The following is a 12,526-nucleotide window of genomic DNA, read 5'->3' as shown; positions in this document are numbered from 1 at the left end:
AAATGCTGGATTTTGTTAGTCAGACCACGTTCTGTATGGAGACAGCAATGCCTGGGTGAAATTCCATGGCTCATGTCATGGAGGAAGGCAGGAGAGCAGGTCTTAGGGGTTCACTAAGCTCTTGAGATGAATTTTTGGGGATTTGTCAGTCAGACTGGGAGTCAGGCTCCCAGAGGGTGAGAAGCACATAAATATTTGTCTTTTTTTTATTCTTTCTTCTCATAATGTGCAGTTGAGCATCATGTGAAAGCTCTGTTGCAGACCATGAATCTTATTCTCCAGGGCAGCTGTGATTGTCTCTCTTCAGTTTTCTCTTCTATACACTTGGGAGCTCTTTTGTGTACAAGGTGAGCACATTGAGCCACCAGTGTTTCTTAGGAAGGAAAGTAACTTCTATCCATGACTGATATTCCAGTGAAGTATCACCTGTGAGAAGAAGAGAAAGGAAGAGAGTAAAGGGAGCTTGCACTATGCACAGAAAGATACTCCACAGATCTAATGAAAGTATAAAAATATTGTCTGCCTTGCTCTTAGAGCTGGTTTGAGAAATTGCTGGCAAAGTCAAAAGAATCACGCCTGGAATTTCAGTTGAGATTTTCAGAGTAATTATTTTTTAATGTCTCCATATGATGTGGAATTATGGTGTGAGAATAAATGAGTTTATCATCATGTTAGCTACCATGGACGTGCTGTCCATCACTTCATCATCACCTTTTCCCTCCAGCTCCCCCTGAAATGCTGGAGCCTAATGCCCTCTTTTCTCATCCCTAGGGTGGAGAGGTTCAATGCCCAGCTCTGCAGTATTGCCTTGGAGGTGTCTCCTTCTGGCTTTTGTGCCTTGTTTCATGGGGAGCCTCTCAACAGAGTGGATTTAACGTGGTAAGTCTGGCTGTCACTGTTACTAACGTGCTCAAACTTGGGTAATTTCATTTCTGTCCTTTTGCAAAACCAAGTTTGTTTTTCAGACCTCTTCCCCTTTGAGACCACAATGGTGCAAATGCTAGCAAAGCTCTGTGTATTTATGCATACACGTGTGCCGGAGCCTAGAAGCACAATTTCCCATCAACATTCCCAAGCTGGGAACAAAAGCAGGTTTTCACATTAAAAGCACCTTTTTACCTTTGCATGAAAGCTTTGTGTGAGCTGGCTGTGCTCAGGCAAGTGCACTTCATTAGGTAATTCTGCTCTCAACTGTGTGGTCACAAACCATTCCTATTTAACCTCGGAGAAGGATGTGCCTGTGTGAAGTCAATGAGCCCTTGCAGCCCTGGGAGTGATCCTTTTGGAAGCTATTAACAGCTGCAATAATAATATTTTTCAAGCTGCTTCCTGAGGTTAGCAGCTGAAGGCCCTTGAGATCCCTGCTCCATTTTCCAGCGTACCGTGGTTAAAGCAGTGCAGTGGTGTCCAGCCCATGCAGAGACAGGTGCCAGCCACAGCACCCAGGGCTGCTCAGGCTGTCAGGGGCTGAGAGGCACCACAGGTACCCAGGGTAGCTCAGTTTGGGCTCAGAGCAGCACAGCAGGGACCAGCAGCAAAGTCCTTGTTCCTCCTCTCTTCCACAGGGGCAATTCTTGGAGCTTCCCTCCCAGCCTGGTGCTCCATGGAGTGGGTTGGGCTGAGGGATTTTGGCAAACAGCAGTGAGCTTCCAGAGCAAGGAGAGAAAGGCAGCAGGTGGGAGGTGAGTAACAGAGCATGGCTTTGGCTGGTGGCAGTGGAGCCAGTGTCACTGCTGGGTGGTGGCAGCCAGTGCCAGAGCCTCTGCTTTTGTCCTTCTGTTCTGGTGGCACTGAGACCCATTTGCAGTGCCAGTGATTTGCTTTGGTCTGTTTAAAAGATGGCTGAAGACCCAGGAACACCCAATTCCAGTGACTTTTGAAAACTGTAGGTATCTTTAGCCTGCTGAAAAAAAGTTCATTCTTTCAAAATTCAGAGCTGTTGTCTTCACACAGAACAAAAAGCATAAAAGCATAAAAAGTCCAACCCCATATTCCTCATCTTATCCTGTGGGAGCTATTGCAAGACCCCACACATTATTCCCATGGCTGCTTGTATCTGACAATCTCTTTTGCAATGTTACAAATCTCCTCTTTTTACCAGTGACCTGCTTTTATTCAGAAATAGTTGGGCTGCAGCAGCCTGGCCTATTTGAGATAACAAAGACTGTGCTTTTTAAAGCTGAACTGTTTGAATGCTTTTTAAGCCCTTCTTTTTAAAAGAGAAATCTGATATTCTCCAACACCTTGGGTTGTACATTTGCTATAACAAACCACATGCTGCTGATGTGCTGGGGTTTTTGACTTTTTTAATAAAATGTTTTCTAAATAAATGGCAAAATTCCCCATGGACACAAGTGTATCAGCAGTAGTGCTAAACATCTGGTTTGTCTCTGTGGACTGCACCACGTGGAACCCAGAATATCTGGTTCAGTGCTGTGCCTGTCTCCCAGTTCTATTCAAAACATCAGCTTTTCTTGGAGAACATTTGGTAAAAGCTCCCTTCATTGCTTTAAGCCAATTCCCGTGAGGATATTACTGCTTCAGTTCAATATGAAATTATTCAGATTAGAGAAAAACAAAGTTGTCAACATTTGTGTACGGAACAAAATACTGCATTGCAATTATAAGTGTGGGACAAGGCAAATTCCAACAGCAGGGAATACTTTGTCATTCAATTTTTCCCCCCAGCGTTTCCAGCTTTAACAGGGTATTCTCTGGTCTGGAAGACTGATTTCTTTTAGAAGAAACATCATTAATGTTGCAGAATTCAGTCACCAGTTCTGTCTTACCTAAGCAGGCCAATGCTTATCATGGAAGTACAAACCACGGCCGACACAAGATTTTGATTTTTGTCCCCATTTCAACAGCTGTGTGCCAATATGACACGGTAAAAAAGGGTGGGAGAACAGCCTTTGTTAAGGAGTTATTTAGGGAAAAAAAATCAAACCGAACAACTGCATTTATCTAATGTTTGCAAGTTTTATAGGAAAGGTGTCTGCTGTAAATTATAAACCAAACAGCCAGAGTTCTCTGCAGCAACAGGATCTTTCAAAATCTTCTGAGGCTCCCTGAATTACAAATTGTCTGCAGTTGCATTGTCTTCTGATTCAATTGCACAGATTAATGTAATTCATTCCTCTTATGTGCATCAGTTTTACTGCATTATATGTATGTCATGGGCATGGTTTGTGGTTGAAAAGGGAATTGTACTGCCACAGGATGAGAGTGAAAAAGCACAATTAAGAGACAAGTCATGAACATTCTTTATTATGGCCTAACAGCCATGCTAATAGTCTCCCTTCACGTTTATGTGTTAAAGGCACTTTAAGAGGCAGTGTCCCACAAAATAAAATTAATTTTGAGATGAGGATGCTGTTATAACATACACAGCCTGTAGATGCCGTGAAATGGGTGTCTGCCATACACCTCAACTGAGAGACACAAACACAGCCTTGACTGGGGGAAAGCAGCAAAAACCAGGGCTTTTAGTGCTGGGCTAACTTTTTGTACCCAGAGGAACAATATTTTTCCATCTAAGAGCTTCTGACCTTTGTTTGCAGTAGGGATATGATTAATATATAAATGGTGACAAGAGGTTTCCACCCAGATTATACATGTGCAGAAATCCATACATGAAGCTGGAACATCTGTCTCCTGGAAATGTGGCCTAGGAACGGGAGAGAACCTGTGTAGAAATGAATCTCACACCTGCACTGCAGAAAGGCACCTTCTACCTGTCCTTCCACCCATCTGTTCCTCAGCCCAGGAGTCCTTCTTTTGCTGTTTTCAGTGCCTGTGGAAACAGAAAAACTAAAGAAAGATTAATGACTTTGAGTGAAATTTCCTTCCAGGGAACTAAGTGCAAATTGCAGTGGTTGTTAATATTAGTATCTCAAGTATAATCAGGGAAAATTAGGAGCAGACATTTATTCTGCATCCTCCAATCTGTGTTTGGGCTAGAAAACAAGAACTCTCTTTCTCTTTTTGGTACTGATTATCATTTTCTTGATTTTGTTGTTTAAAGAAACTACTGGAGAAAGGAAATCCATCTGAGGAAAGAGAAAAGCCCCCTTGTCACCTGGGATGTGGAGAATGAAAGGTGAGTGCAGGGTGAGCAATGGGCAGAGGGAGCTCCCCTGCCCGAGATGGAGCCTCTTCAGGCTGGGATGTGGTGTGGGCTTTGCTGTCTCAGCTCTGGGGCTGGGAGCTCCCCTTGTGGGCAGAGCTTCTGGATGTTCAGTGCCAAACTGGCCAGCCTGTTCCATTTCTGCCTTAGTGTGGGAATTCCCTGTGCTTGAACTGTGCCTTTTGCCATTGATTCTAAAAGTGGGAGAAACTCAGTACAGTTTTGCAGTTATCCATTTCCCCATTCAAAGTGGTTTTGGGCAGCGGGGTTCAGTGCTTTCATTCAAGCAGCAGTTTTATGTTACACATGGAAAACAAAATGGTGGAAGTACAATTTCCTGCAGGATTCTGCTGAACTTTGAGCATGAATGAGAGGACAGATTGTGGTCATGTTATTGTTGCCAAATGTTGCCTTGCTCTGCACCATGAGATGCTCTTTAATGCCAGCAAAAGCTTCGTGCTCTGGCCCAGCACTGATTGGCAGGCTCTGTCTGAAAGTCAGATGGAGAAAACCTGTGTACATATCCTTCCATGAAATAATTAGCTGCCTTGTAATCAATAATATATTCCCTGTTGTTGTCTGCAGAACAGGGATATATTTTAAGTAGCTTTAGCTTTTATTTTGCTAAATTTGATACTTCCATCTTTCATACACCATTGTTATTGACTGAGCAAGATCAGCAGTGCAGATATTTAGCAAGCTTCCCTTCCAACAGTGTTTTATTTTTGTTTAGGAGTTTGTAGTTTGTAACCAGTCAGTCTGTAATTCTGATGAGCTGCATCAAAGGCTCCCAATGCCAGATCCTGTCTTTCTGACATTTTTGGAACTCCAGAAATAACAGTGAGGAGTTAAAAATGCCATCCAACAAGACATGGGACCAGGCAGCTACCTAGAGAGACTGCAGGAAGTAATAGTCTTTATTAAACTTGAGAAAACCTGGCAGCTGACTGTGCTTTGCCCAGTGCAAGTAATTATGTGTATCAGTGTGACAGAACAGCTCTGACAGGCCACTCAGACGGGTCAAACAGCCTCGTTGCACACAAATCTGACTCTGTTACATTGAGGGGCTCAGCTGATTTATTAGTGCAGTGCTGCCTTACACTTGGTTTATTCTCTGGACATGTTTCCAGAGGGTTTAGTTTCACAGTCTCCTGGACATCGCATTTTGTTGACTGGCCATCATCTAAACTTGGCCAGGAGCAATCAGATGAGCTTTGTGCCCTAGCTCCATGAGCTGCATCTGTTCTCAGTGACTGACAGTGCAGAAATCCTTCCCCAGAACCCCTCCTTGAGGCACGCTGTATCCTCACTTGCCCTGCACATCATCACTTAGCTGGCTCTGCACATCAGTCACCTGCCTTGTGTGCACTGTTCCAGCAGTGCTGGGGAACAGGAGATGTGGGCTGGGTGAAGGAGGTGGCATCACCAAAGCAGGAAAGGAAGGCTGAGTCTCAGGGAGCGTTTGACACCCTCTGACAGCACAGCCCAGGGCAGCTGCCCTGCTCTTCCTGTGAGAGTCAGGGCATTGGGATCCCAGCAGGTCCCATTTTCTGGCAGTGTTCGTGCCACTGCAGAGTTCCTGAAGGGGCATCAGCTGAAACTGCAGCAATTCAATCCCATTTTCTGTGTGTACAGCACGAGAATCCACCAAAGGAAAAGGAACTGGGTTACAGGAGAGCAGACAAGGCCATGGCTCTGTGTGAGCACTGCCCAGCAGCAATGAAAACATCCCCAAATTCTCAGCACTGTTTCCAGCCCAAATCCAGAACCCAGCCCCATAGCAGCTGCTGGGGAGGACTGGGGAGCTGCCCCAGCCCAAAGCAGCACACTGAGGTGTTTGCACTGTCTCCTTCTGCTTTCAGTAATGGATTTTTATGTGAGAGTGTGAGAGCTGAAAGCAACCTGCTGTGCTGGCTACAGACATTTGGAAATCTCTTCTTGAAACCTGTGCTCTGAGCTGTGTGCTGTTGTGTGTCCAAATGGATTTAGTGTATCATACTGCTCCTAGAAAAACAAAAGGGCAAAGAAGATGGGATTGCTAAGGGAGACATTAGATTTCATTTCACACTGGTAATAGTTTAGAGATGTGTGCTGGGCAAAATGGGATTCAATTCTGTGGTGCTTTTCTTTTTTATTGCTGCTAAGTGATTTCAGTATCCAGTCTAAAGTGATATTGAGAGTGTTCCATGGAACAGGGATGGAATCAGGGAGCACTGGAAGCTCAGAGGAGGCCACAAATCTGCACTTGGCTGGAGGGAGGCTTTGGGAGTCATCCCAGCTGAGCTCAGCAGGTGTTATTTACCTGGAGGCTGTGGTGAGCACCTGGCAGGGTCAGGTACTGCTGGCTGTCAGGGGGAGCGCCGTGCCCAGGCTGCATTTTGGACATCGGTCTATGCCATGTGCTTGTGGCTCTGGCCATGAACTTCCCACTCTCAGGAGCTTTCATGGCTAAAAGTTATTGCCCAGCTGGTGCTGCCTGACAGACCTGTCATAGGTGGGAAATGCTTTAAGCCCTGTGACCTTTCCATTCCTGGCTGTTGGGAGGCAATGAGGATTGCTGCACAAACAAGGAGCCTTACCTGCAGTCCACAGGGGATGGTCACAGATACTGTGCTGGGCAGGGGGGCACTTCTCTGAATGTGCATCCTGCTGCTGCTGACCCCACAGCCACAGAAGGTGAGTGTTGGCCTTTGGCTCTACACATCCTGTGTTGTCACTTCAGAGTCATTTCTCAGTTTCTTGAGTTTGAACTCAGATGTTCATCATGTGCTTTGTGTAACAGTGTGGGATCCTAAATCAGATGGTGGCAGGAGGAGCCTGAGGGGGCACAGGTGGAACTGTTGAGGATCTGTGTTTTGGCTTCTGCAGGTTTTGGGCAAAGAACTGAGGAAGTGTGAAATGAGGGCAACACATAAAAATACATCAGACAAAGGCAGTGGCTCAGTAGGCGCACACATTAGCGAGGGTTTCACAAATCTGTTTTTGTTTTCTGTGTAACAGGGTTACAATAGAAAAAACAAGTTTCTGTTCTGCAAGAAGAGGCTCAGGAGCTGCACTTTATTGTCCTCGCTATGCTTTTGGAATCCCTTTATATTTCTAGGCATCATCTCATTTTCTCTAACAAAACAAAACAAAACACTGAGTTGCTGATAAAGTGCTGTGAAATTTAAAAAAACAAAACCAAAACAACCAACCTTTGAGAGGATTTTAAATTCGCGTCATGCAGTTAAACAGCCTTGGCTTTTTTTCTGGAACCAAATGGCTCCTAACCTATGTCAGCATAGAACAGTCTGTACAGTTTCTGTGGAGCAGTTTGAGGGCAAACCTCTGGGTTTGCATCATATTTTTATGCAGCTAAGTTCCAAGCCAGCAGGGCCGTGCTTGGGTTTGAATGGCGCTGTTTTGTTTCTCCATGTGCGAGCAGATAATTTGCTTTGTGCCGAGACACTTTGCCTGTGTAATCATGGATTGGCCTCTAGAACATCCAGGGACCTTATTTGTGAAGATGCAGAATGCATTTGAGGAATGTGTGTTCCTGCTATTATTATTTTGAATTTTCTCTTGGCAAGTGAATTTTCTGCTGCAGAGAATAATGATAATTTCTTTAGTTTAAGAAATCACAATGGCGATTTACATGTGTTTCACCCTTACATGAAGATTTTCACGATTTACCATAACTGGATTAGATTCCATTTGTGTGCAGAACTGACTGGAAAATAAACTGGCATCCTGATTTGCATTCATTCTGCCCCAGTGGTTCCCCTGTCAGATTGGCTCAGTGTGGAAGATTTGGCCAAGAGCAGGGTTTGTGCATTACCTGTTACTGCAGGCTAAAGCTCCAAGTATGTGTTGGCCCAAGCCCCTGACATGTACAAGGAATGACATTCTGTTCCCAGGGAAGCAGAAGGCTGGAATTGCAATGCACTTAGTGCTCAGTGTAGAGAGGGCTGGGGAAGGTTTGTGCACAGGCAGGAGCTCTCATTGATAAGTGTGAAAAGAGCTGCTGTGCCGGGTGGTCACAGCCAGTGACTTCCAGGCAGCTTCCTGCTCCCATTCCTCCCTCCAGGGCAGAGGGGTCGGGTTTGGGGATGTGGTACCAGTCAGCAACAGGGCAGCTCTTAGCAGCATGTGGGTATGCTGACATCTCCTATTCCAGCTGGAGGCGTGTGATTTCAGGGGTAAATGTTAATTTATCTGTATTCTGACACTGTTTCCTCCTCACAGGTTTTGTTTATGGGTGTAGCTAACTGTGGACAATTGTAACAGTGAAAGTCAAGAAACATATGCTGCTGCTTGCTTATAAAATATGCACTAATACTGAAATGTTCTATGCTAAGAAAAGGTTCTTTCTGTACTTACTTTCCATCCTTATTTTTCCTTTGTCATGCAAAATTTCTCTTCTCAGGCCTAATGCTTTGCTCCCATTCTGGGGTGCCTTTTATTCTTTGCTGACTCCTGGGCAGAACCCAGTCCTGTTCACTACAGGCCGTGGATTTTCCTCATGTGCTGAGTTAAGTATTTGTTTCACCAGCCCCTGTTCACTCTGGTGCCAGACAAATTTTCAGTAGAGAAGTTTAAGTCACCCTTTACTCTGCTGTTCACTGTGGCCATCCCCAAGCTGTTGCAGTCACACCCCATGTCCTGATGCACAGGCCAACACTAAAATCTCACCAACAGATTGGTGTTGATATTATTGCAAATTTGTAATTGTGATTGTTCCTCTTTCCATCTGATAGAGAGAAGAAGGGGCTCAGAAGTGGATTTAGTTCAAAATATTTCAGCTTGAGCTAGGCAGATTTGTTAAAACCAGAATTAATAAAATTGGATATAAGGCTGTGCTGACACAAATAGGTTTGAAACCTTTACTACAGCAGTTGCCTCACTTTGCACATTGTGCTTCTTCATGTGCACATTCCCAGCCCTGAAGCTTGGCCTCCCTGCACAGAAGCAGAACTTTGAGCCATATCCTGATGTCCCAGTCCTGATCCTCTCCTGGTGCAGTCTGCTCGTTGGCAGTGAGCTGTGTAACTGCTGAGATCCTGCATGGGTGGGACTGGGCAGTGAATCCCTGGGAAATCAGGGTGGGAGAGGGAATGAACAGTCAGCTCTACCTGTGCCATGCTGCAGGTCCAGCCCCACACTCCTTTCCAAGGCCTCACACCAGGTCACAGCTGTGGCCTGTGTCCTGCTGCTGATGTGCAGCAGTAGCTCGATGGGTGCTGTTGTCACATTGCTCCAGCAATGTGCCTGTAGTGAACTCACTCATGGATTTGGGCTAAAGCTGCTTCTGTCAGTGCTCTGAGACACAGGACACACCTCGGGGCTGGTTCCAAATGACAGTTTGTCTCCATCTCTGCAGAGCCTTCACAGGCATTAGGGACACAGAGGTGCTCACTGAACTCCAGAGGTTGCCCAGGTTCTCACCTGTTCAGGTCCATCTGTCTTGTGTTCAGTACAAGGGGTTGAAAAATACTTAAATTGGTCATTCAGAGAGATCTTCCATCGAGAGGCACAACACATCTCAGCTGGCTTTAGAATTCAGCTTGTTGTGTTTCATCTCCTGGAAGCTGCCAGTGAACTGTTGTTTGCATTCAGCCCTGAGCAGCTGCACATCTCCTCACCACGGTGTTTAATTGTCTTGTGTCTAGGAGCTCTTGGGCCTCTCCATGCAGGTACAAAATGCTATTAATTGTGTAGGGAGTGCACAGGCACTGTGTGATACCATCAACACTAAAATGAACATGTCTCAGGGGCTGAACAGATTGGTAAAAACTGAAAAAACCAACCAAAACCCAAACTGATAAATATTATGGTAGTGGTGTTTTGATATGACCTGATGGCCAAGTGGCTACTTTCAGGGATCCCAAAGGTCTCAGTTGCTAATTGACAGTGACATCTTAGTGCTAATAAAATAATGATAATGCCAATGGAAAATGAAGTGATGGGGACACACAGAACCAGGCACATGCAAAAGGACACCAGGAAGGGCTTCTTTAAGTAGTAGGACACTTCAGTGAGTGGAAAAAATGCCTCTCATTGTTCTCATTTCTGCTCTTTGGTTTTGATTTTGTGTGGTTTTTAAATATATGATAATTCTTTTATCCCTTTTGTGTTTTATTTAATCTCACAGTATCATTGTTGCAGCTGCTTTAAACAGAGAACATTGCTGTGACCTGTTTCAGAGAGAAAGTGATTTAAATTTTCCAAGCCTTTCCCATTATAACTTTTCCTGTTAAATGCCCGACACACAGAGATAACCTGTACCCACTTCACTCTGCTATCAGGGCTCTTTGGTTGCTGCTGCTTTTATGCAGTAAGCTGTGCATGAGCAAAATTGTATTTAGCCACGCTGATCCTCCTAATATTTCCAGCACAGCAGAATATTGCAATGAAATAAAACTAAAAAATGGCAAATTTCACTAGCCTGTGCCTTTACTTGAGGGTAACTACCACATTATAACCTTGCTGGCTCTGTGCCACTGCCAGGAGGTAACAAATGGACCAAATAAAAGCTGTTGCAAAGGTGTGCTCATGGTCTGGAAGTCTGGTGTAGTTTTCTCTAGATACAACAGTTTGATATTTTTGTACTTATATTTCTGTCACATGTACAAAATCAATTCTGCAGACTGGAAATGACTTGCTGCCTTTGGTTCATCACATAGGGGCACATTTTAATCCTCCAGGAAGGTTAATAGCTCCATGCACTCATTGTTTAAGTAATTCCTTAAATCCTCAGTGCTTACATGAGACACTTTAGTGGCTTGTATTTTCTTTTATTGAAATAGATTGCAGGAAATACCTTAGAGCTACTTCATTGGGTTCCATTGTAAAATGCTGTGTGCCTCAGAAAGAAATACCCATCTGTAATACCTGCTCTCAAAGGGAGACCTCAGCTCTGTGCCTGAAAAGCTGGGAAGTCTCTCTCACTTCTGAGAGATGCCAATAGGTGCTCCCGTGCTGCTGCTGCAGGCAGTGAAAAAAAGTTCCCTTCCTCAGGGGTCAGTGTAATGCCAGGGTTAGAGTGAAGTGAGTTAAGGAAATGTTGATTCATTGCTATTTTCACCTCAGGTTGGGATAACGCTACTCACAGCTGGGTAAAACAAAAATCCCTTTCCCTCCAGGAATTAGAATTTCCTTCTTATTATTTTGAGTATGCAGAGATGGAAGTGCAGAGTGACAGAGCCGAGATCCAAGTGGGACTCCAAGGAGTGTGGAAGCTGTTTGTGCAAAGCTGTGCTGTTTGGAATGGCCCTGGGGGTTCATCAGGAGTGGAATTGCTTTCCCTGGTGGGGTTGGGTTTGATGCCTTTTGCTACAGCATTTGATGATGATGATGATACTGGGTGATGTGCCTCAGTGAAAATGTATTGATTTTCTGAAAAGTCCATTTTTTAAGATGTTCTTACACTGTGTTTTTACGTACATTTGCTTGTAACTTAATTGCTCTATCTACAAGCTGCTGCACATCCTGCTGATGTAGCTTAAAGAGCCACATAAAGCTGTGAAAAAGGTTCAAGAGATCTTTCTGGAGTAAAGAAGGAATTAAGGTTCTTCAAAAGTTAAATTCCTCGGGATTCATGTCAGCTTGTTGCCTATACACTGTTGACACCTCATCTAAAGTATCCCAGACTGTGGCACTGCCCAGTACCTCCCCTTGCACAGAGTTTATCTCAGTCCCATTATTGCTTTCACTTTTGAAAATGGGCTTTATATTACACTGCTTAAAAAAATGGAAGAGTGTAATAAAAATCTGGGGTGGAACAGCAGTGGCTTCCTCTGCTGGAGAAAGAGCTGTGGAACCTGGTATTGGACAAACCTCAGCAACAGGAGCAGGTAGATCAGTTTTTAAAAGGCAGGCAATGAACACTCCATATCACTAAATCTGGTCTTAATTATTTGCTGTAAGGCTTTATTTCAATTCTCAGGAAATAATATCTCACAGGATAATAAACAAGGCGTGTGCACATTGGTGCTCAACTCATCCTTGAGGATTAGGATTTAATCCACATGAAGTTATTTTGTTTATTTGTATTTTTAATCTGCCCTGGGTACTGCCGTTGGTACTCAGGTTTGTTTATTTTCTTTGTGGGTTTGTTTGTTTCTTTTCTAGTGCCTTCAATACACCCACTTGATGCATTGCTGAAGCCCTGCACAGTTCATCAGCCCAGCACAGCTTCAGAGGAGCTGGGATCAGCTTGCTGAGGCAGCTGGCAGAGGAAGAGAGGACTTGTGGCTGGCAGCAGCACAGAGTCACCTTGGCTCAAGGTGGGCATGACCCCACATTTGTCACTGATGTTTGTGCCCTGTGCTCTGCTGCTCCAGGAGACCCAGCAGGGCTGGATGTTGGAGCTTTTGTTGTAGGTGTCACTGTGTGTTTGGGGTCTCTGGGGAAGTGCAGGGC

The 12,526-nt window shown here is 44.7% G+C and overlaps 2 long non-coding RNA genes across 2 annotated transcripts; both read left to right on the top strand.

Moving 5' to 3' along the window:
- The first annotated feature begins 276 nt into the window (after nucleotides 1–276).
- Nucleotides 277–1,650, top strand: LOC110484354 (uncharacterized). Its single transcript, XR_002467732.3, has 3 exons — nucleotides 277–347; nucleotides 772–879; nucleotides 1,566–1,650. It is a non-coding gene; the product is annotated as an uncharacterized LOC110484354 (long non-coding RNA).
- On the top strand, nucleotides 1,648–12,316 carry LOC144246139 (uncharacterized). Its single transcript, XR_013339822.1, has 3 exons — nucleotides 1,648–1,682; nucleotides 4,025–4,099; nucleotides 12,236–12,316. It is a non-coding gene; the product is annotated as an uncharacterized LOC144246139 (long non-coding RNA).
- Nucleotides 12,317–12,526: the final 210 nt, after the last annotated feature.

Source organism: Lonchura striata, chromosome 4 (genome assembly GCF_046129695.1).
Source record: "Lonchura striata isolate bLonStr1 chromosome 4, bLonStr1.mat, whole genome shotgun sequence".
Classification (NCBI taxonomy): Eukaryota; Metazoa; Chordata; class Aves; order Passeriformes; family Estrildidae; genus Lonchura; species Lonchura striata.
Note: the sequence above shows the minus strand (reverse complement) of the source record. Positions and strands in the feature narration are given on the sequence as shown.